Source organism: Panthera leo, chromosome A3 (assembly GCF_018350215.1).
Source record: "Panthera leo isolate Ple1 chromosome A3, P.leo_Ple1_pat1.1, whole genome shotgun sequence".
NCBI lineage: Eukaryota > Metazoa > Chordata > Mammalia > Carnivora > Felidae > Panthera > Panthera leo.
In genome coordinates, this window is record NC_056681.1 from 9675194 (window position 1) to 9698787 (window position 23594).

The window sequence follows — 23594 nt, forward strand, 5'->3', positions numbered from 1 at the left end:
GTCCCAAATCCGTCCTGTCAGTATCTTCCATTCCTGTTGCCATGCTGGTTGGTTCACATGAAAAATCCAACCACTGGGAGTTAATTCAAAGGAACTATGGAGAAGGTGAATGTCTCTTCCTGCTAGAGGGACGTAGGAGTTTGGAGCTTCCATCACGTAATCCTGGATGGTATTTGTCTACGCTGCAGTGACACACACACAGAGTGAATCCAACACAGAGGAAAGCAAAACCAGGAAATGGGGACAGACTAAATTTTGATGAGACAACTTAGACTCTGGATCTAGGCACACACGAGTGAGCTAAGTAAATTCGTACTTCTGAACTTTTCGGTCAAATAACCTAGTGCATTCCTTCTTGGGCAGTTTGAATTGAATTTCTGTTGCTCGTAACCAAAGGCGTCCTGTCTACTATATTCCTTTATCCCTACTATGTTATGAATTTCCTAAGAATTTAGGCTCTGACGTGTTCATCTCGTAATTTCTATAGTCCTGTACCATAGGACTCCATAGTCCATACCTAGAAGAGCGTTCCCGATGTTTTTTGATCATATGAGATATGACATCATATGAGTTTATGGCTCACTAAGGCCTTCACCGACATTTAAAAACGGTCATATACGATGGGAAAACATGTGATCTATTTCCTAAGACAAATTTTCATCTGCACGGGGACCTGTGGTAACTGCCCAGGGAAATCCACAGACCGGACCCCTCCATGTTATCAGAAGTGCCAGGCTAGGCGTGGAGAAAATCAGGCTTACGCCCTAAAAAATTAAAAAGAGGCATGACTCAATCATTCTGTCAAGGCTACTGAATGCCTCCTCTCAGGGATCCCTTTCAAAGAAGGAGAAAGTAATAGAAAATATCCATTAAAAGCCAGAGGACGTAGAACTGACAGAAACACTCAGGTGAATGTTAAAGTTTTGTTAATGAGGAATCAATTCGAGGGGCAAGACTTTAGGTGCTGAGGACAGAGCCTCCAAGAACCACTGCCGTAACTACTTTTTAATAATTCCTACTGTTCGTTCTGAGAAAACACAGCCTAATAATACAAATATATCCCAGGGTAACAGGACCTCTCCAAGATACAGAAACCTAGAGATAAGGTCCCAATATGTTCACTTTGTACAAATTGCCCGTCTGCCCTGCCCCCGGTGTCCTAACTCTTCGAAGTTTATTTGTGGGGGGGAGGTGTCGCCGTTGCTCCCCTCACCCCATGTCGCTGTCACCGCACAGAAGCTGAGATTTGGACCCAGGGAAATTCTCTTATCGGTGCCACCCCCTCGTCACGTGATCGGCTCAGCTTCGCTCCTACAAGAGGGAAGCTCAGGACATTTGCTCAGTGGCCCAGAGAAGGGATTCTCTCGCCCTCACTGGATATGAATAAGGAAGCAGGCAGTGTCAGTTTCCAAGGGCAACCTTGAAGGAATCCAGGTTCAGGAGAAAGCCAACCTAGGTAGGAGGGTAGAATGAAGACACTCTCAAAGAAAAGAAACTGCAGTTCTGAATTCGCTCGGCTTGAAGCCTGCACTACCTCCAAATTTTTTCAACTATGTGAGTCAATAAATTCTCTTTTTGTTTAAGCCAGAGGTCAGCAAACTACTGGCTGTGGGTCAGATTCAGCCGGCTACACGTGTTTGCATGGCCAGGGAAGAATGGTTTTTACAAATGAATATTTGCGATCACTTTCATGATTGTGAACACACTAACTTTGAATCCCAATTAAAGAAAACGTTATCCCCTGCAAAGTAAGAATTCTTTTTCTCTCATGAATAGGCCCGTTTTACAAAACCTTGAACTTGAGCATTATTACTGTATTTTCAATTTCATCAAGAAAAATTTCGTGGAAATTTGTTTTCTCTATTGCTACCTCAGTACCCACATACTGTCCTCTATTTTGCCTCTTGGCCCATGAAGCCTAAAATATTTGGTCCGTGTCCCTTTATAGAAACAGTGTGCTGACCTCTAAGCCATTACATTTTGGGTTGGTTTTTTGTTTTGTTTTTGTGTTTTTTTTTTGCAATGTGCAAATAAAGCCACAGTAAGTGGCACACTATTGTTTTATGGGCAGAAATGAAATGTGACCATATTAGCTTCTGAAGTTTTCTGTTACGTGAAAACTCAATCAGAAGAGCCAAATCGAGGGGCCAAAAAGCCTCCACCCCAGTCCCTCCCAGCTCTCCTCATCCTGCAATATGTAAACATTGCCTTCTTCTAGAATATTTTTTTTTCAATTTTTTTAATGTTTATTTTTGAGAGAGAGAGACAGAGTAGGAGCGGGGTAGGGGGAGAGAGACAGAGAGGAAGACACAGAACCGAAGCAGGCTCCAGGCTCTGAGCTGTCAGCACCAACCCGTGCTCGAACCCACCAACCCGTGCGATCATGACCTGAGCCAAAGTCGGACGCCCAACCGACTGAGCCACCCAGGTGCCCCTTCTAGAATATTTTCTATCCTTTGAACCCTGATCATGTGCCCCTCTGTCATCTCCCATAATTCTACTGGGAAACAAACAAAAAACTGCAGATGAGATGATTAATACATTTTAAAATAATTAGTTCATGGTTCCTAGGAACTTCACTCCCTTTCTGCATCTCAGCGTCCCCAATAATAGTAAAACATTCATGACATAGCTTACTTGAAATGAGCTGGAAAGAGATTATTTTTTCTTGGAAGATAGCACTTGTTCTCAGAGGAAGGCAGTACTACTCAGAAGGTGTGGGTGTGGATTTCTACAGCGCTGATTTGTTGGTAAAAGAACATTAGTTTTTCTTGGAGAACAACCACACCCTGTCTTCTCTCCCTCCTAGCCACAGACTGGGTGCAGCCTTCCTCATGGCGGTGGGGCCCAAGAGTAGCCAGATACAGGGGTCTGGGCACAGCGACTGGTTCAAAGATGGGCACATGACCCAGCCAGAGCCAATCATAGCGCACCTTAGGACTGGAGTCCAAGCTGAGCACATGACCCAGCCAGAGCCAATCAGATCGCATCTTAGAATTTGATCTGGAGTCCAAGATGGGCACATGACCCATCCACAGCCAATCAGATCTCGTCTCAGGACTTTGCCGGAGTTCTCCGAAAGGAGTCGCTCCCTTTCCCTCCGGCATTAAATCTGTGGCTACCGCAAAGCTCCCCTTCCGGAGAAAGAAGTCAATGCAGAGGAGAGCAAGAGCAGAGAGAAGGAAAGAGAGAAATCAAGGGCTGGTAACATCGTTTAAAGAAGTGGGTCCAATGGTGCCTGAGGTTGGAGCTATTAGCCTGGACTGTTCAATTACATGAGCCGATAAATTCTTTTTCTGCTTGAGCCAGTTTAAGTTGGGGTTTCTGTCACTTGCAATGGAAATGGACAACCACTCTCCAGTGCGGTGGCTGTCTTGGGTTGGGTTCTCCCAAAACGAAGCCCTAAGACAAAGACAGGAGTGCAGGGACCTCCTTCTGGACCTGCTCCCAGGAAGACCCGGTAGTCGGCGAGGAATGAAGATGGGAGGGAAGGCCGCTGGACTGTGCCATCACGCGTGGTGACCCCGAGGGTGACTGGGGCCCAGTCCTGCCGGGGAACTAAGAGACGGGGAGGAAGAAGCAAGGAAGCTGGAGTATTTATCCCCCGACTCACATCCATCGCTGGCTGAGAGGCTGTTTTTAGGGGCATGAATGAATGCCTCCTCCGTTTCCAGCCGGCCTCTTGCCTGAGAAGGCTCTCCGGAGAGGAGTTGACAGAATTCTGGGGCCCGTACCAGAATGCTGACAGGTGAGGGGAAGTGAGCAAGGCTCTCATCAGCTCCGGCTCCCCGTGTCCCACACCATGCCACAGTAATGACAGAGCTGCTTTGGGGACGATCAGCGATCAGCGCGCAGAGTAGGAGTTCCGCCCACCTCTGTCATGTTAACTCCGGCTGCAAAAATGCCGCGCAGCCTCAAAGCGCGGAGACTTTGATCAACAAGGAAATATTCTCCCGGGCCTCGGCGGCGTGCTGACGGGGGTGGCTGCAGTCGTGCGGCGGGTCCTCGGAGCAGCTGGGGGAGGGACCCCCGTGTGAACCCCAGGGTGAAGGGGCAGCAGCCACCCTGAGGAGGCTCTCCGCACAGCCGCGTGACCCCCCTCCGTTTTGGAGTCAGGAACTGCTTGCAACGTGAGGGTGCATGAAATATATCCCCCGGAAAGGTAATGGCACATGTGCTAAACTCTAAATCAGCCATCAACGACTACGATCGTAGTATCGTCTACGGATTATAAAAACGATGGCTTTGAAGAATGCCTTCGCCTTGCCAGAATTATGATTTGTTATTCATCTTGTGGATTTTTAAACAGCACCTTGTACTTAGTATTCAAATTAATGACTCCAATGTATTTGCCTGGATTTAAAAAAAAGGCGGGGGAGTGGGGGGGGGGACCATTTTGCACAATACACATAATAGTTACATTTCTATGATAAACTTACTTGGTAAAAGCTTTCTCCGTTTTATCATGGAGACAAGTAGATATCAGTAAATCAGACTCGAAAGCCAGAATGGTGGAGGGGGAGAGAGGCTTGCACACCAGGGTATGAGGCAAGCCTTCAGTTCACTAAGGACAGTGGCAGGAAACACGAAGGAGGGAAAGACTAAACCAATACGGAGGAACATAAGAATGTCCCCCCCCCCCCCCAAATCACCTCCAGTCAGCAACTCTTGGCAGTCTCCTGCTCTGATTCATTAAGAACGTGGACGGCCAAAAACCATGTGATGAAGTACAGCGTCACTAGTGGAAAGGGCAAAAACTTCTAACCTAGTTTAGGCTTAAATTCTGGCTCTGGCGCTTCTCAGCTGTGCAGCCCGAAAAAAAGACAACTGAAATTTCCTATACCTCAACTGCATCACCAGCAAAATGGGAGAGACCGTCAGCGGGCACAAATAGGGTCCTACCTCATAAAGTTGTGACGTTAGAAAAAAAGATCACACGCGCGTCCTTCATCCCAAATACCAGTGAATAGACCCGTGATGGTGTCTGAAAATGTTTTCATGGGCCCACCATTGAACAAGAAGAATCCTGTTTCATGGGTTGAACTGTGTCCCCCCAGAAGATTACATTGTGGCTGTACTCACAGCTGTCTATGAATGCGACCTTATCCGGAAATGAGGACTTTGCAGATATAATCAAGTTAAGATGAGGTCACTAGGGCGAGCCCTAATCCACTATGATGGCATCACCGGAAGAGGAGAATACTGTGCAAAGACAGAGGCGGAAAGAGAAGGGCCATGTGATGATCTGTATAAAGTCGGAGAAAGAGACTGGAGCCAGGCAGCTGTGAACCAAGGCTCAATGACCACCGCCGGGAAGAGGCAAGGAACGATTCTGTCCAGAGTTTCAGAGGGCCCCCGGCACTGCCCCCTTGATTTCACTCTTCTGGCCTCCAGAACTGTGAGTCAATACAGTTCTGTTGTTTTAAGCCACTCGGTTTGTGTTACCGTGTTATGGCAAACCTAGAAAATGAATATATGTGATAACAGTGCATTTTTAGTTAAACAAAATTAAAAGAATGGCCCTTTCTAAATGGTTATTTTATTCCATTATTCTCAGGGGAGCAAAGAGTGTGGAGACAGGCAGCTCCGGGCTGATGTGGCCTCTCCCTCTGTGCCCCGTCCCCCCTCAGTAGCCTGATGTTGGTCCTTGTCTGCTCCTCCTGCAGGCCATGAGTTTGCAAAATAGGCAGGAAAAAAGGAGGGGGGGCAGATTGCGGAGAGGCTCAGATAGCCACCTCTTTCTAAACTTTTAATACCTTAAACTAATGAGGTTTAGAGAAAAATTGAAAAGATATTGCAGAGAATTCCCATATACCTTGCATCCAGTTTTCTCTCTTATTAACATCTCACATTTGTATGTTACATTTGTTATGATTAATAAAGCAATATTGCTGTGTTATTGTAGACTAAAGTCTGTACTTAATTCACATTTTCTTATTTTTTATCTAACGTCCTCTCTGTGTTCCAAGGTCCCGTCTAGGATACCACATTACAGTTAGTTATAATGTCTCCTTCGGAGCTTCCTGGCTGTGACGGTTTCTCAGACTTCCATTGTTTTTGATGACCTTGACAATACTGAGGACTATGGGTCAGCTATTTTGTAGGACGCGTCTCTATTTTTAGTTTTAAGGTAAAATGTACATTACATAAAATGAACCATTGTGAAGTGTTCAGTTTAGGGGCATTTAGCACATTCACAAATTTGTGCAACCATCACATCTGTCTACTCCAAAAATTCTCACCATCCCCAAAGGACACCCATACCCATTAGCAAGTCATTTCCCGGTGCCCGCCCCCCCCCCCAGCCTCTGAAAACCTCTAATCTCCCTTCTGCCTCTATGGATTTGCCTCTTCTGGGTATTTCATATAAATAGAAGCATGCAAAATGTGACCCATCATGTCTGGCTTCTTTCAGTTAGCATAGTATTTTCACGGTTCAACCAGATCATGGCCAGTGTCAGAACTTCATTCTTTTTTATGGTTGCATAATACTCCTTGGTATGGATATGACATATTTTCCTTATTTATTCATCTGTCAATAACCATTTGGGTGTTTTCCACCTTTGGATTATTGTGAATAACGCTGCTATGAATACACAAGTATTTGTTTGAATACCTGTTTCCAATTTTTTATTTATTTATTTGTTTGCATTTATACCTATGGGTGGAATTGCTGGGTCATATGATCCTATCCTCAGCATTCTGGGTACCTGCCAAACTGTTTTTACAAAGCAGCTACACTATCTTACAGCATTGCTTTAAATTAATAGGCTTTATTTTTTCTTAGGCCAGTCCTAGGTTTATAGAAAGATGGAAAAGTACAGAGAATTCTCACATTCCCATCTTTCCGTGCATATAATTTCCCTACTATCTACATCTTGAATTAGGGTGGTACATTTGCAGAATGACTTTTTCCCCCTGTACCCTTGTCAGAATTTTGTTTTTTCAGAATGGCTTTTTTCTTAATGTTTTATTTTTGGGAGAGAGAGAGAGAGAATGGGGCAGGGGCAGAGAGAGAGAGGAAGACAGAATCCGAAGCAGGGTCCAGGCTGTGGGCTGACAGCAGAGAGCCCGATGCGGGGCTCGAACTCGTGAACCGTGAGATCGTGACCTGAGCCGAAGTCGGTCGCTTAACCGACTGAGCCACCCAGGTGCCTCTGGGAATGGCTTTTTTAAGTGAGGCATTTTTCCTATTTTTAAATGAAATTACCATGATGTTGGATGATAGGTGTGTGTGTGTGTGTGTGTGTGTGTGTGTGTGTGTGTGTATGCGCACGCGATCTTACGTGACAACCCGATTGAGTACACTGTTTTTGTTCTAATAGTATATGGAAAAAATAGTAACTGAGACACCGGGGAACCACTGGCAAAGAGAAAACACGCAAATCCAAGCCTGACACGCAGTACTGTCAATGGTGATGCCGGGTTCCCTGGCGATCCAGGCGTGGTCAGACTCCAGGGGGCCGCGTTTGGTTAGTTGCCGCGTTTCTACGAACTTCGGGCCAGACGGGAAACTGTGTGCATCCTCCAGCCGCGGCCCCTCTCTTCTTCTGAGGTCAGCCGCCCACGCTGGTGCTCCTGCTGTATCTCCAGGATCCCTCCTTCCCGTCACTTTCTCTTGCTCGGGGCACGTGTTTGCGTCAAAGGCAACAGGGAGTTTTGAGATTCAGCAGCCCTGAGTCTGGCGCACTTCAGGGAAAGTCAATCAAGGCTTCTCTCTCCCGCAGGGAAGGAGAAAGCCCCATATTTTAAAATGTGCTGTCTCCACCTCGCCAGAATGTTCAGAGGACTTAAGAAACGGATGGCTGCAGAGAAGCCGGATGACCTCTTGGAATTTGTTTGCACTTTCTAGAGGGATGAAAGCGCTTAATGCTGGTACAAACGCATTCCCATTTTTCACTGAAACTCTTGGCATGCAACGTTTTTGTAACCCGAATCCTTTAGTGCCGGGGGTTCGTTAGATCTTTCCCCTCCTTCTTCAAGTTCAGGGACCAGAATGATGGTCCAACCAATTCTTCACTGAGCTTCGAGAAGCATAAACTTCTGTGTTCCGGTAACTGCTTTTTTACACTATGGCCTTAGTCCTTCCACAAATGAATCTCTGCATATTATTAGACAGTGAAAACAGAAAAGTATATTTAGGTGGCACGTGGCTAGATTTATTTTCTCTCGGAAAGACCCTTCATCACAACCTAAGCTGTTTCGTTATTAGTTTTTTAACTTTGCTTATTATGTCTGGTTCAGTGTAATCCCCGTGAAGTCTCAATAGCCGTTTTCATTTTGGAAATATCTTTCAGCCGTTTAGTTCATGCAATCTAAATGTCCAAGCAGGCTGAGCTTCTTGTTCAGATAAAGCCAGTGGAAATGTAAGAGGCTGAAACTACAGAAATAAACTTCCTCCCTTTCACTTTACCTGCCTCTCCTAACGTTTTCCTTCGTGCCCGCCACGCAGTGTCATTGTTTGAAAATTTAGACAAGGCTACAATCAACCAGGACAGGCCATTTCTCCCGTTTTTTGTTTTTTGTTTTTTGTTTTTTTTTAACATTTATTTATTTTTGAGACAGAGAGAGAGAGCATGAGCAGAGGAGGGGCAGAGAGAGGAGACACAGAATCCCAAGCAGGCTCCAGGCTCCGAGCTGTCAGCACAGGGTCCGACGCAGGGCTCGAACTCACGACCTATGAGATCATGACCTTAACCGACTGAGCCACCCAGGTGCCCCGTTCAAAAGTGTCCTCAGTTTGAGACTGAAGGCCATTTGCAGGTTCTAGAAGGACTGGTTCTGAGAAACAGAAAGTTCAGTTTATTGCCATAGGCACTGGAACTGGTCTCACTGCAGAGGTTTTCGTAATGATTACTGTTAATAACATCACAATTTGCCCAGTGGCACCCGAATAATAGAAAGACGTTTCTATGCATCTTCCTCAATTCCTAAAGTTCAATTAGAAAACACAGGGGTGCCTGGGTGGCTCAGTCGGTTGAGTGTCCAACTTCAGCTCAAGTCATGATCTTGTGGCTCATGAGTTCAAACCCCACATCGGGCTCTCTGCTGTCAGCCGCTGTCAGTGTGGAGGACCCGCTTCGGACCCTCTGTCCCCATCATCCCCTCTGCCCCTCCCCAGCTCACGCTTTCTCTAAAATATATATATATAATTTAAAAACAGAAAATACAATCCCCAGATGAATCAAGCTTAAAATACCTTTGTCCTTCGATGATGTAGAAATCACTTTTAAACCTGATTTCTTTCCAAGTTTGGTTAACAGACCTTTACCAATCATTGACTATAGGCCAGGAACAGCCAGCTCCTGAGAATACCAAGAAGAAATTCTCCTTGCCTGGTGCAACAGAAGGAGTTGTAGTTTTAAATCTAACATGACCATGAAAGACTTTTAAATGGCTTTTGTGTGAGTTGCTAAAAATAACCAAGAGTAGGCACACCCTTTGATCCTTTTATAAGGTACTGAGCCTATAAAGACATTAAACTTATGTTTGATTTTATATTTCAGTTTATTATAAAGAACACCTGATCTTGGATTTTATTTGACTAAAAAGAACATTATTGGGAAGATCTGAGAGAAGTCTGTATGTTAGCAGTAGTAGGTGAATTTTACTTTTCTAATGATTATTATAAGAGAATAAGAGAATGTGGCTTTTTGGAAATACACACTGAAGTATTTAGGGATAAAGGGACATCATCTCTGCACCTTACTACTCAATAGTTCTGGAAAAAATATATATATATTTATATTTATATTTATATAAATTTATATATATATATAATTTTGTATGATATATGTGCATACACACATACCTAGCTATAATTTGTAGACTGATAATATAGATATATACATAGGCTGTATGTCTACAACATATAAATATAGATTCGGATTCAGGCATAGATGCATATAAAGATATATTAGAGCACATGAAAAGAAAGAAGGAAATATAGTAAAATATTAATATTTGGGGAATCTCAGTAACCTATAACTAGGGATACTTTGCACTATTCTTGCTTCATTTCTTTAAGTCAGAAATCATGTCAGAATAAGTTCTTTACAAAGACACTCAGCCTTACCTAATTCCCTTTTAACTAGCAATACCTATATTCACCATGTACGACCGGTCATATATTCTGGGTGATACTTCTTGGGTATAACTCATGACCATTTAAGCTCCTTTGGCTAAACAATGAGATGGCTCACATTTTTGTTGGGCAAAACTTCCTTTATCTTGCATCTCAGAGCCTACCCGACATTTGGATTGTGGAAGTAAGTGTACGATTCCACAACCTTACTAAAAAAAAAATCAATGAATTGTACATTTAAATGGGTGAATTCTTTGGTAGGTAAATTTCACCTCAATAAAGCTGTGAAAATTCAAAAGAAGTCCCAAATACCAGGTTACCCAAAAAGGATTATGTTTCTCCAAAGAGAAACCTCTCGTATTTAAGCAGGTAGAAACCAGGATAAACAATTAACAATAACTCCTGTTTGGGGCACCCCACAATAGTTACTCTGTATGCTTTGTTCCAGAGAATCCTCATATCTAACCTGCAAAATCTTAGATGCTACTGTCTCTAGAAAATTTACGGGCAAGAAAGCTGAGACTCTGAGAGGCCAAAAGAGATGCCCAAGTTTACCCAGCAAGACAGTGGCAGGGCTAAGATTCCAATCTGGCAAGGGCTGAGCCATCATTTTATTCTCTCCTTTAAAGACACCTCCTGGGTATGTGCTCTGGACATATTTGTAGCCTCCTCTGATCTACAACGAGGACTTGTACATCACCTCACAACACATCGGTAAATGGGAAAGACATACAAGCACACTCGTTTAATTGACAGAATTTAATCCATCTTATAAAAGGGAACGTATATAATAGCTCTTTCTGATTTAAGAGACAACCAAAAAGCCGCCTGTAGGTTGCGTCTTTGTGAGTTATAAAAACAAAATCCATTTACCTATCTTTGACATTCTAATAAAAAGATAAGATTATGATCCTTGAGAATTATGTAGATGACAAACACACAAAAAAGCTGAAAGACAGGGAAAACGCAATAAATAAAATACCACATTGCCAAAAGCCAGGACGATCAGCATGGCTAACAAGAGGTAAATAAATTATGGTATATCCATAAAATCAAATAGACTGTAGCCTTGAAAAATCATGTTTTCAAAGAATATTTAATGACATAGGAAAATGTTTAGGATATAATTTAGTGAGACAGTCCGGAGAGAAAACTCCACAAAAAAATATAACACCAAATTTGTCAAAAATAATTTCGGTATACACACACACACACACACACACATATATATATATACACACAAATATGCATATATGTGTGTGTATATATATATATGTATATATATGTGTATATATATATATATATATATATACACATATATATATACACACACACACACACACACACACACACACACACACAAATGACACATATACAATGTGTCTGTGTGTCCGGAAGAAAAATGTACCAAAAATAATATTCACATTGGCTATCTCTGCATGGTGGGATAATTCATAAATTTTATTTTCTTGCTTACCTTTCTCTATATTTTGCAAGTAAACATGATTTCCTTTTCTAAAAAAATGTTTATTTATTTTTGACAGAGAGAGAGAGAGAGAGAGAGAGAGAGAGAGAGTAAGTGGAGGAGGGGCAGAGAGAGAGGGAGACACAGAATCCAAAGCAGGCTCCAGGCTCTGAGCTGTCAGCACAGAGCCCGACGCAGGGCTCGAACCCACAAACCGTGAGATCATGACCTGAGCCGAAGTCAGACACTTAACCGACTGAGCCACCCCAGTGCCCCTGATTTCCTTCAAAAATGAGATAAAACTACATCGAGAGATATTTTTAAGGAAACCATATTCATTAGAAACACAAACTTTTACCTAAAACCTTGCTCTGTAAAGAAGCTATTGCCTAACTGTGATACTGATGGGTGTTATGTGTGACATTTTACGTGGAGAATTGATATCTACCTTCTAGAATGAATTTTTTTCCTCTGTTCCATTTGAAACCAATTTGAGAGGCGCTCCCAGGATGCCACCTCTCCTATCCCAGCAGGATCCTCACTGCCAGCCCCAGATAACTCTGTTCAGATGAAACGGGGACCTTTTTGGTGTCCACTCCCTGACAGCTTTGAAAATCATTTAGCTTCTATCATGATGGATACTCCCTGCCTAAAATGATGGATGGGCAGCATCTGAAAAAGGATGACATAAAATTTGAAAAATGATATGAGTGCTGGTGGACGGACATTTTTTTTTTTTAAAGAAAAGTTGACATAAGTTTGAAATATAGCATGGAGGACCGTTCTCTCATTTTTCTCTCTCTCGGAAGAAATCAGTAGCTGTTCTTTATCAATACGCTCTTTGGGGAAGAAAACCTATATTCAAGTTAAAATGAATTCTTTTCCCCTCCTTAAAAAGTACGTGGGTAAGTCTTAGGAGTGAATTCGTTCATTCACTCCCTCAACAATTTATTGAGCGCCTATTGTATGGAGGTTATTGGTTAGAGGCTGGGGATATAAAGATGAATTAGACAGGGGCGCCTGGGTGGCTCAGTCGGTTGAGCGTCCAACTTCAGCTCAGGTCACGATCTCATGACCCGTGAGTTCGAGCCTCGCGTCGGGCTCTGGGCTGACGGCTCAGAGCCTGGAGCCTGCTTCCAGTTCTGTGTCTCCCTCTCTCTCTGCCCCTCCCCCGTTCATGCTCTGTCTCTCTCTGTCTCAAAAATAAATAAATGTTAAAAAAAAAAAAAATTTAAAGATGAATTAGACACAGGCCCGGCCTCCCAGGATCCCAGAGCCCAGCAAAGTGACAGATGGGTAAACAGATCATTATAATCCAAAGTAGTGTGAAGGAGGGTAGAAGATGGCAGAGGCTGGTAGGGGTGGAAGTCGGTCTTGAAAGGCAAAGAAGGGTATCCAAGCAGCCTTCCTTGAGAAGATGACGTATAAAATGAGCCCGTTCCGATGCTTGAATATTTCTTATATTGTCTTGGCTAGATCTTGATCATCTGCTCATGAATCATCGACCTACTGACTCAGAGGCACACTTCTTCTCACGAGCCATTGTACTTCTTCAACAATTCAAGCCCACCTCCCGATGGTGGGTTGGCCTGCGCCCAGAGAATTCCAGTTCCTTCAACAGATTAACTTTCAAATGTTTCATCAACTTCAACAAAGCAAGGATTTGCCCCAGAGGTGAGATAATGTCTCCCCTCTTTCCTCTCTGCCCTCCCCACAATTATATAATGCGCATGGATGTTATCAAGGTATCTATTTTCCCAGTTGGGAGGGACGGGCTCATGCTCATGTTACCTCAGGTGTTAGGGTTTATTGTAAGACTACAAAGGGAATTAAGGAAAACAGGACTCGCCTCACACCCAGGCCCCAAGGACATACAGTGCATCCAACAGGAGCCATGCAGAAGCCATCATGGCCTCTGGGAGCTGGGCCCTCTGAAGCTGGCATTCTCCTGGCTCTACCCTGTGGTCTGACATCGTAATGCCTCGGCTACTGTCACCCTCTACAGACGACTCTGCACTTTCTACCCTTTGAGTCGCCAACTCCAGGCCCCCAAGCACCATAGTACCCGCCGGCCAGCTCCCTTATCTCTGTGCCCATTTGCTGGCCTAATTCAAGTTCAGAGTACCCCTAGTCTTGCAGCTGGAAGAGCTTAACTAGAAGAACATGCGAACACAATACAACCTATCTTTCTATATTGACGTTTAAAGTATTTTTATTTTATAAAGAATGCGTTTATACACAAAAGACAAAGGTTTTGAAACTCTAACATGCCTATATAGCATGGAGGAAATGTTCTTAGGGAGGTAGCTAACTTTGTTTAAGGAAATGCTCTGATTCAAGGGTGTGAGTGGCCATAGTAGGTCAAACAAAAGACAGAGCTAAAATTTCATGTCTTAGAAAGAAACAGGATGTCCTGGGGCACCTGGGTGTTGAGTGTCCAACTTCAGCTCAGGTCATGATCTCACAGTTGGTGAGTTCGAGCCCCGTGTCGGGCTCTGTGCTGACGGCTCAGAGCCTGGAGCCTGCTTCGGATTCTGTCTCCTTCTCTCTCTGCCCCTCCCCACTTGTGCTCTGTCTCTCCGTCTCCCAAATGTAAAAAAATTTTAAAAAGAAAGAAAGAAAGAGACAGGATGTCCTGTAATGAGCAAGACGGCTCCCACTGAACCAAAAATGATCTGACCCCCAGCGTTAGTGCTGCGGTTGAGAAATCATCCTCTGTTATGATGGGCATGACACGATTCACGTTTCGATTTGCCCTACCAGGCTGTGAACTCCCGGAGAGCTGGGGTCATATCTTACGCACCCTTGCACCCCCATTCCTCGGCACAGAGCAGGTCTCAATACACATTTGCACAGAAGAATCACGACACATTGGTGAACAAAGAAGCTCCTGCTGGCTTTCCCCCCGAGGACGCCGCATGGAGTTGCCCAGGGTGCAGCAACTCAACTGAAGGTCAATCCCTGGATTCCAAACATCTGTCCTTGTGACCTCTGGTTGGGGCTCACCCTGAAAGCATCATTGGTTACTCTGACCGTGTTATCCTGCTACGCTCCATCTCTCCTAGTTGATGGTCACATGAGCCCCCTGTTGGACCTGTCGTGGCCACCCTGCAACATCACCAGGTTTCTTCCTGAAGTCCCCCACCCAGCCACCACCACAAAGTGAATTTTACCGACTCTACAGAAACCCCAATATCCCAAACTGCCCTCTAAATTTAGTGATGATCTATTATTATTTGATGTTGTAAGCAGCAGATAGAAAACCCAGTTGCTTGCCAGATTAAACGATTTGGGATGCCAAGCAAGAAGCCATTGAGAAAGAACAATTTTTTGTTTAATTATACAGGGGAAGAAAGTGAAAGAGAAAAGAAAAAAGGAAAAGAAGTGGAAAGAGGAGGCACAGGGGAGACAACACAGAATCGATCCTTCCAGCTACGATCTCAGCCATGTCCAGTCTTTGGGGTTCCGGGAACAATCCTGGATGGGTCTTTGGACATGTTTGGGTCTCACGATTAAATAGATCTCACTACAACACAGGCACTTACTTCATGGAGGACCAAATGGAGAAACGCATACAAAATGCTTTGAGGGCACCTAGCACATAATAAATGCCCCAGAGATATTAATCACTGCTGTCCTTCTTACTACCACTTAAGAACAGCCAAGGATTTGTTACTGACATTTTTTTCCTGACCACAAGATGGAATCTCCATCTTGAGACGATTGAGGAAAATTTTAAAACCCTCCTGGTGCTTCTCTCCCAAAGCAGAAGTGTCCCCCAAGGGTAACGTTTAGAACTGGGGATGGGGTACTTTGATTTGTCACTGTGACGAGGCATCACTTAGCATGAAATACTGGGGGCCTGGGGATGCTAACCATCGTGCCGCACACAGGACAGTCCCACAGAGAGGAGAACTGGCCTTCTCCACGTGCCAGTCGCGCTCCCACCATGAGAAACCCTGAGCCAAATGTCCCTCAAAACCATCTGAAGTCCGCCATATGCTCTGTGAGCTGCCAGCTTTCCAAACGGTGTCACGTCAAATGTTAGCTGTTGGATGCAGCAGGCTCTCCTGTGGGTGGCAATCCACTTAGCTAGGAATGCCAGGGTGAAAAGAAATTCGCAAGGAGAGGAAGGGGATTGAAAGTGAGTGCAATTAAAAATAGCCTCCCGTTTTTATAGGACCCTGATTGGATTTCTCCCTCGTAGTACAACAGGCACTATAAATGAGGATTGCCAAGGCTGGCCCAAGCTTGGAGACACTCCTGTCTCCCAGTCCATTTTCGGCTTGGTGTAGCACCATTTAGAAATGAAAGCAACAGGATTTATGTCTCATTGCATTCTGTAAAGACAAAAAATAGTTCCCAGCATGAAGAGGCAGAGGGATGCCAAATTTCAGTCTCAAATAAAATTTCGTTCCTTGCTAAAATTCACTGCAAATGGCCATCTATCTTGGAAACTGTAATTTACACTTCACTATGGATGTGACAGAAGAAACCTAAAATGATTTTTGGAAAAGACAGCAGATGAGGGGGCAAAAAAAAAAAAAAAAAAAAGAGAGAGAGAGAGAGAGAAACCACACTGATTCTATTTTTCCTCCTGCTTCTTATTTGTCTTCTCTTTTCCTATTTTTTTCTGTAGCCAAAACGCTCAAATATTTCTTTTAAAAAATTGAATGGATCAGAGAAACCATCATCCTAATTTGTCTTATGATCCATTCTTGCCTTTTATTCTCTCTCCATCTGCCTCTCAGTGAAGGGCACTTTTTTTTTTAATTCCTTTTTTTTTTTTAAGTTTATTTATTTTGAGAGAGAGAGAGAGAGAGAGAGAGGACACATGCAGGAGAGAGAGAGAGAGAGGGAGAGAGAGAATCCCAAGCAGTCTCCACACTGTCAGTGCCGAGCCCGACATGGGGATCAGACTCACGGAACTGTGAGATCATGGCCTGAGCCAAAACCGGGAGCCAGACGCTTCACCGACTGAGCCATCCAGGCGCCCCCAAGGGCAGCATCTTAATCCTATGTGCCAAGGTTTGTGAGAGTTGCTATACTTCAGTCAACTGCTACGTATTAAATTAACATCCATGTTATGCCAACAAGGCGAACGTTCCCGCTAGAACATATTTAACCAGAAACAGAGGATACACAACCGTCCTTCCAGGCTTCGCGATCCAGTATAAAGCATGAAGATATACCTACAAGGCCACACATGCCCACTCAACAAAGATCCAGCGTGCTGCTGTGCTGGACCCTAGGCCTATTGAGTCCAAGAGGCATTTTGTCTTGTCTTCATGGAGCCTACAATCTCGATGGGGAAACAGATCGGCACAAAGTGGACAAACCACTGAACAATGTGAGCAGAGAGATGAAGGAGACAGTTGTCGTAACAGAGAATTAAAGAACGACGGGGGATGAATTTATCTGAGGTGCTAACACTGAAGAGCGGATTTGCTACATAAAGAACAAAGGCAGGGGCGCCTGGGTGGCTCAGTCAGTTAGGCGTCCGACTTCAGCTCAGGTCATGATCTCGCGGTTCGCGAGTTCGAGCCCCGCGTCGGGCTCTGTGCTGACCGCTCAGAGCCTGGAGCCTGCTTCGGATCCTGTGTCTCCCCCTCTCTCTGCCCCTCCCCTGCTCGTGCTCTCTCTCTCAAAAATAAACATTAAAAATTAAAAAAAAAAAAGGAAAGAATAAAAGCAGGTAAGAGTCAGGGCCTGGGAGTTCTAGGCGGACAGGAATGCTGGTCTGAAGGTTCTAAATGAGAAGAGAATTCTCCTGGTTCAGAGGGAGGCCCGTGAGGCAGAGACAAGGGCCTGAGACAAGGTCACAGAGGAGGCAGGAGTCAGACAGAGTGCAATAGGAAGCCAGTGACAGTGACAAGGGGGGCTAAGAGCCCCACAGGGGCGGCGTGTGTTTTATGAAGGCGTCTGCTCCCACGCAGAACGCAGAAGAGAGGGTGTTGGGAGTGTTGGCAGGAACCGGCTCTCCAGCAATCCGGGACAGAGATAACAGCAGCGTGCACTCCCCAGCTCCTAGAAGGTAAAGCGAAGAAGTGTGGGCCCGCAGGAGATGCATTTGCTCCCAGGGAGCAAAGACAGGAGTCGTGTGGCAAGAGGAGCAGTCCAAAGCGGCTCTGGGGTTTCTGGCTCCAGGAAGCACTGGCAAAGCTGAGATCCTGAGGCACAAGTTGGGGAGTTCACACCGGGAAGAGGACAACGTCGCCAATACTTGGGGGCTGCAGCGGTCAGGCAAGGTCAGGAGATGCATGCGGTGTGGGGAACCCCGTCACGGCGCGTCGGGGGGGCTTCTGAGGTGGGCAGGCAGGACCGGAGGCTGGGACAGGCGCTCACAGGGCACGGAACCGGTCTCCCAAAGGCCAGCCGCCACATTTCAGTCAACGCCACACCTGACAGTTAAGAGCACGGGCCCTGGAGTGAAGTGTGAACTCTGTCGAAGTTCTATCACCTGCTGGCTGTGCTGAACCTCTCCGTGCCTCGGTTTCTTTGTCCGCACGATACAGGCGATGACAAACTTGTTATCTGCCGCACAGAGAAGCACGGAGGATCATACGTGTGACATGGGCTTAACCTGGTGATTAGCACACAGAAAGAATTCAGTAAACCTCAGTGGCCATTACCAGGCTTTTATTATTTTTACAAATGCCGCCCCTTTCGAAGGGCCAAATCTGTTTTTTCACGGTTGGAATCTGTCAGGGCTTATTCCGAAGAACCTTGAGTATCAGGGACTCACTAATGTTTTACGATATTTTACCTCACTTTATGGTAGTCATTTATGACAAGACCAGTATGACATAAACTGCCATAAAGCAAAGGAGAGCAATCCCACAAATGACTATAAATCAAGGGACGCAACCGAAAGGGGTCATAAAGGAAAGGAAATTGAGGGAAACGGGAGCGAGGAAGAGTGTGAAATTGGGAGCCGGCCGCACAAACTTTGAGAGAGTAGAATTTCAATTGAGAACTAAAAAAAAAAAAAAAAACAAAAAAAAAAAATTGATGGATGTCTTCCGGGGTTGTTTAAATTTCACACACACGTTTCTAGACAAATACGGTGTACTTTCATGGTTTCAAAGAGAAATACATTATTTCGCGTCCTACTCTTACGCATTCTTTATCGAGAATGCTATTTCTAACCCTATTGGTGTGTGTTTGGGATCCATATTGGACTTCAGAGATTTTTAGAATTCAGAAGGCTAGGAAGTAGTTTTGTAGTTAAGGAACTGTTGATGTCCCCAGATTCTGCGGGAGCCCCACTGGCTAAGAGGGATTTCTTAATAAGTACAACTTTTGCTTTTCCAGGTATGTGTGTGTGTGTGTGTGTGTGTGTGTGTGTGTGTGTGTGTATAGTTGTTTTTTTTTTTTTTTTGGTGGAGCTTACCATAATGAGTGGAGACTCAGAGACAGTATATAGATGCAGCATGCTTAGAATAATTCCACTCCGTGGTGTGCGGATAAACAGGAGGGATGGAAAGATCAGGTAACGCCGTTTTCAACCCTTGTTGAGTAGACTTTGCTCAACTTTTTAAAAAAAATGTTCGATTTATTTTTGAGAGAGCACAAGTGGGGGCAGGGCAGAGGGAGGGGGACAGAGGATCCGAGGCGGGCTCTATGCTGACAGCAGGGAGCCTCATACGGGGCTTGAACGCACAAACCAAGAGATCACGACTTGAGCCGAAGCCGAACACTCAACCTACTGAGCCACCCAGGAGCCCCTGCTTTGTTCAACCTTTAAACAGAATCACAAGACCAAACCAGGGCAACAGGTTTGGACCAACTTCTGATTATATCTTTCCTCACTGTGTGAAGAAAAGTCAAGCAATAAATGGAAACTGGATGGAAAAGCAACATAAACATACAAAATATTACCTCCCATTTTTGTGACAGAAAATACATGTGACCAAGAGCCACCGCCACCCCAAGCAGTGTCTTTGAAAGTACCTGCAGTAAATGATTCAAGTGATTTTGAAATCAAATCTTCTTTCCGATGTGTTGAAGTTTTGCCTCGGTACAAGAATGCCCCACTTTATTTTTGTTATATTAAATATAATTTATTGTCAAATTGGTTTCCATACAACACCCGGTGCTCGTCCCAACTTTAAGTGCCCTCACTTTAAACGTCCTAAAATTGAAGGATCCCTTTATAACGTAATCACTCCCCTTCCCAATCACAGCCCCTCCGCTTTTCAAGGTGCGCTGACCTTCTGGAGCGGGGTCTGTCCTGTGTTCCAGTGTAGACTTAACACACAAATGCCAGGTTCCTCCCAGGAACTACCCCTCTGCCAGTGCGTGGGCTGGCGCACAAGACGAGTTTGTATCAGGAAGTCTAGACGATGCAGCGAATACACAGGGAATTCTGTGCCTGCCTCACAGACGTCAGAAATCCGGAGCCGAGAGGCAATTCTGCCATCAGCTTCCACCTCTGCATTTGTAGATGCCTCTTTTAAAAGAAGTGGTGGGTTTTTTTTTTCCTTTGCTTTTGCCGTCTTTAGGTACTGCCTCTTATATTTTTTCTTCTCGTTCTCACATAAGAACTTTCCGATACTGCAGGTCTTGGGGTTTTTTTGTTTGCTCGCTTACTTTATGTGGTTTATTTCTTTGATACCTATTTAGCCACGATAGTCTCCCTTCTCTTTGGTTAAAAAATGGCATCTCTTGGCTCCGATGTGGCCGTCTATCTTAGGGAAATATTTGGACAACTAGGCAAAATTGACTAATAATTACCAAAAAGAAAAAAAAAAAAGTGGACATGTACCAAATGTCCACTGAAAGGGAATCTTAATTTAATCATGGTATATCCATTCAGTAGAATATTATGCTAAAGTTTAGAGGATATAAAAGAATGGGGGACTGGATGGCTCAGTTGGTTAAGTGGCCAGCTCTTGATTTCGGCTCAGGTCATGATCTCACAGTGCATGAGTTCAAGCCCTGAATTGGGTTCTGTGCTCACAGCTTGGAGCCAGCTTCAGATCCTCTGTCTCCCTCTCTCTGCCCCTCCCCCACTTGCTTGCTTGCTCTCTCTCTCTGTCTCTCTCTCTCTCAAAAATAAATGTTAAAAAAATGGAAGGCTATAAAAGAACGGCATGCATTGATATTTACATAGAAAGATACATAACCACACATCCATAGCTTGAAAATCTGGTAGTATATATATCAATCTGGGATCAATGGTTATCTCTGAAGGGTAGGCATTTCTTTTTTTTTTTTTAACATTTATTTTTAAGAGAGGGAGAGATAGAGCATGAGCAGGGGAGGGGCAGAGAGAGAGAGGGAGACACAGTATCCAAAGCAGGCTCCAGGCTCCGAGCTGTCAGCACAGAGCCTGACGTGGGGCTCGAACACACGAACCGTGAGATCATAACCTGACCCGAGGTCGGATGCTCAACCGACCGAGCCACCCAGGCGCCCCAGAAGGGTGGGCATTTCTGAGAAAAGCTTCATTTTCCATTCTTTATACTCCTTCACACAATGGATATGTATCACGGGTTTTAAAAAATACTGTTATTTTAGAAAATGTGTTGAATAACATCTCAGTTTTATTTGCACACACAAACATGAGCATAGAAAATATTAATGGCAGTTGTCTCTAAGAGGTGACAATATGTGGGATTTTCTTTTCCTGATTTTTTTTTTCTATTTTCAAGTTTCCTCCACTGAACATACTATTAATTTGATCATAAGAGGAATTTAAAGTGTTTTAGAAATGCCCTCAACATAAGGCATAAAATAAGTCATGAGAGGTGTGCCCCTGTCCTCCCAGCCCCAGCACATGACCCGGGAAGGGGCCTCTCGCACACTGGAGCAGACATGCGGAACAAAGAGAGCCTAGACGCAATGTGGCCCCAGAAGGAATAAAACAGTGGCTTTATATGTAACAGAATAGCAGTTTCTGGCTCCAGACCCCATGAGGGATTGCCATTTCCAATTACGGGCTCCTTTAGGCTTTCAGGGAAATACCCTCACTGGCATAGGCTTTGGAGAGCTTCTGTTCTAGAAACTGCCTCTAAAAACGCAAGCCGCACAGCCATCTTGTCCATCGCCGGGTCCCCAGTTTCTAGAGCAGTGCCTAATACTTGCTACGCATTTGTCAGATGAGCTAATGAGCTCAAGGACTAATGCAAATAAAGTGGGGCGGGGCCTTGGGCAAAGAGAGAGAGAGAGAGAGAGAGAGAGAGAGGTGGCAGTTTTGAAAAGAAAATCCACCAGATGACGGCATACGAACGGCGGACACGTCTCTCCAATTCGGGTATGTGTGATTGCAGCGCAAAACATTCCCGAAAAGCTGAAATCAATTTTCCAACCTTCGTGACTGACATCACCTAGCCCTACGTGACAGCCTCCCACATGCACGTGGGGGGAGCCGGCGAGGGGACACCTGAAGGAGCTTGCGCTGGCCAACGCCGGGAGGCGGAGAGAGGCCTCGAACCGGGCGTGTGATATCCAAACACACGAGCGCTCCGCGAGCCCATGTATATGCAACGAGGCTGAGAGCCACTCTTTTTTCAATGAAGTAGGTTGCATTACCCAAGCAGCAGAGCCTCAAATGATTTCTTGAAGGAGCAAGAAAATAGGATGTGCTCCAAGAGTACGGCAGTTGAACCCACTCCAACAGATAAAACCTCCAAAAAAAAAAAAAAAAAAAAAAAATCTGACTTATCTTTCCTTCTATAGCCTGGTAGGTATGTTAGAGATGATCCAATTTTATGGGGAACAGCCATAATCGAGAGGAAACATAAAGGTAGGAGTCCAGGGCGGAATTCTATCAGTTGCCTTGACAGGCAAGAAAGAAAGAATAGCGGCATGCAACATTATAGAGACTGTTTTACATCCGTTTTGCATAATGCTCTTCCGTCCTTTCGTCCCTGGCCACGATGATTTTTTCTTTTTTTTTTTTTTTCTCGATCTTTCCAAATAAATTCGAGGGAAGAAAGGCCAGGTGTGGAGAATAAGGAAAACGCAACCCCATTCTCTACCTTGTTACTGGGCTCAACCAGTAAGAATCATTTTCTGAGACAGAAGGAGCCTTGATGACGATGATGCGTTCGTGGCTACACTGCCTAAGAAAGTAAAATAAATTAACAGAAGGACGGCGGAGGGGAGGAGAAGCTGATATCGGGGTGTTCGAGGCAGCCACCGCGTTCGCATTATTACGCTGTCTTTCTGTATCACTTTTGATTTATCACGTAATTGAAGAACTACAGAAATGTTCGTGGCGGCGGCACAGCTCTAAAGATGACAAAATTGTTTGCTAATTATTGTCTTTAAATTCGGTTAATGATTGAAGTGCTCATTCTCTGGGTTCCTTTCAGGTGGGACCACCGTCGGAGGAGGGCCCCGGGCGAAATGTATTGTCGAGTCAGAAAGGCAAGTTTCATAATTTGGTTGTATTTCCCCCCTTGGTTGACCTTTTAAAGGAAGAGAGAGACGGTAAATTAAAATTCTGTGCACTAGGGCTGGATCACAAACCTTAAGGTGAGTCACTGCATTTTGTTTTGTATTTAGATGAGAAATCGTTGCTCGTGTTTACACTTTTTTTTCTTTCCAGCGTGCGCTGCTCATTATCTTAAGGGAAAGAATATTGCCATGATTATTAGTAAGGCTGGTGATGAGGTTACTGAACCATTTGGAGTTGACTTTCCTTTTGTAATGCATAATTACAGGGGTTTATTTACAGTCTTTGTGGGGTTTTTTTTTTCCTGCTTTTTAATGATTCACATTTTTATTCTTTGTTCTCTCCCCTGTGAAGGGGAGGATTTCTCCTTTTTTAGGATAAATTATTATTTGGAGTGCTACATTATTCCCTGGAATGCTAGAATTAAAGAAAAATTTTCAAAACTAAATAAATAAAGAGCTAACCTCACTACAGTAATGTTCTCAAGATCTGGAAAAAGCAGACCAAAAAAAAAAAAAAAACCAAAAAACAAAAAACAAAAAATGCAGGCACAGAGCCATTATTCAACTAACACGTTTCCCACTTGTATGGCAGTCCTGGGGCATATTATGTTGTAAAACATCTTATTCCCCTTCTAATTC

General features: G+C 44.4%; 1 long non-coding RNA gene across 1 annotated transcript; it reads left to right on the top strand.

Annotated features, from left to right (window-relative positions):
* The first annotated feature begins 3082 nt into the window (after window positions 1-3082).
* Window positions 3083-22946, top strand: LOC122215401. Its single transcript, XR_006200357.1, has 3 exons — window positions 3083-5398; window positions 13026-13223; window positions 22871-22946. It is a non-coding gene; the product is annotated as an uncharacterized LOC122215401 (long non-coding RNA).
* The last annotated feature ends 648 nt before the right edge of the window (window positions 22947-23594 follow it).